The following is a 1951-nucleotide window of genomic DNA, read 5'->3' on the forward strand; positions in this document are numbered from 1 at the left end:
GGTTGAGAGTCCGCCTGCCGATGCAGGGGACACGGGTTCGTGCCCCGGTCTGGGAAGATCCCATATGCCGCGGAGCGGCTGGGCCCGTGAGCCATGGCTGCTGAGCCTGCGCATCCAGAGCCTGTGCTCCGCAGCGGGAGGGACCCACGTACCGCAAAAAAAAAAAAAAAAAAAAAGATTTACAATCCCTGACAGTTTCTTCAGAACAAAAATGTGTTTAATCTGTCTTTTGCATCAACATTCTGAAAAGTTTTGCATGTAGGGAAAGAGAAGAGTGGTAAGACAAAGGGTACATGAGGGCATGATATATTATATATTGATATAGATAGAGAAATAGGGAGAGATAAGGGGGAAAGCCCAAGAGAGAGAAAGTATAAAAGAAAATTTCTCTGCTTTAAAAGTGGAAGATGACACACAAAGAAAAGTACTGTATGATTCCACTTATATGAGTTACTTAGAGTAGTCAAAATCACAGAGACAGAAAGTTGAAAGGTGGTTGCCAGGGGCTGGGAGGAGGGACTGGGGTGGTGTTGTTTAATGGGTCCAGAGTTTCAGTTTTGCAAGATGAGAAGAGGTCTGGTGATGGGTGGTGGTAATTGTTGCACAACAATATGAATGTACTTAATACCACTGAACTACATGCTTAAAAAGGGTTAAGGTAGTAAATTTTATTATGTATTTTACCCAATAAAAAAAATTGGGGAAAAAAGTGGAAGATGACAATGATGTTTGGAAACCTTGAGTTTGAGACTACACACCAACTAAGCTTTATTGAGTTTAAACCAAGTATCCTCAGAAGATCCAAAGTCAAGTTTCCTCATGGGATCAACTCTCCATACTGAGCTTGGAGAGGAGATTCTCTGAAGTAGAACCTCACTTCACCTTACTATTGTTCTCAGGATCACTCTGAAAAACATGTCTGTGGTCCCTAAATGATAAAATTGGCTACCTCATTAATCAAGATTTTCAAATTTGCAAAGCATGCCTAGAGTCATTTTTCTGGTGTTTAAATTTTAATGTTGATTTTCAAAGACCACAGCTAAAATCTAAAGCTTGCCCAGGTTTCAGTAATTTCACAATACATGTGGCAGGCATTTAATGTCTCCTTTGCTAATGGCACTCTTCTTTCTGGAACTCTCACTTTTCAAGAACTCACATTTTTCCAGGAATCTTGTTCCAATTTTTTGTTGTCACTTTCTCTCATCATTAAAGTTTTCCTATTGTCTTCTGAACTTGAAACCATAAAACATAATATTGTGAATTTAGCTTGTAAACCCTTAAATAAATACTCAGTAAAATGGAAAATTTCTTCAAGCAATCGATGAAACAGTTATAGATGACTGTGAAAAATGCCCTGATATCACACACAACTTTCAGTTTTCCATTTCAAGTCAAAAGTCTTAATCTAGCTGTTAGATTTTAGTTTTAAATTATCTTTCTAATTTCATTCTTTTACATGTAGCTGTCCAGTTTTCCCAGCACCACTTATTGAAGAGGGTGTCTTTTCACCATTGTATATTCTTGCCTCCTTTATCAAAGATAAGGTGACCATATGTGCGTGGGTTTATCTCTGGGCTTTCTATCTTGTTCCATTGATCTATATTTCTGTTTTTGTGCCAGTACCATACTGTCTTGATTACTGTAGCTTTGTAGTATAGTCTGAAGTCAGGGAACCTGACTCCTCCAGCTCTGTTTTTCTTTCTCAAGATTGCTTTGGCTATTTGGGGTCTTCTCTGTTTCCATACAAACTGTAAAATTTTTTGTTCTAGTTCTGTGAAAACTAAAAATAGAACTATCATATGACCCAGCAATCCCACTACTGGACATATACCCTGAGAAAACCATAATTCAAAAAGAGATGTACCACAATGTTCACTGCAGCACTATTTACAATAGCCAGGACATGGAAGCAACCTAAGCATCCATCGACAGATGAATGGATAAAGAAGAT

The sequence above is a fragment of the Physeter macrocephalus genome, chromosome 12 (genome assembly GCF_002837175.3).
Source record: "Physeter macrocephalus isolate SW-GA chromosome 12, ASM283717v5, whole genome shotgun sequence".
NCBI lineage: Eukaryota > Metazoa > Chordata > Mammalia > Artiodactyla > Physeteridae > Physeter > Physeter macrocephalus.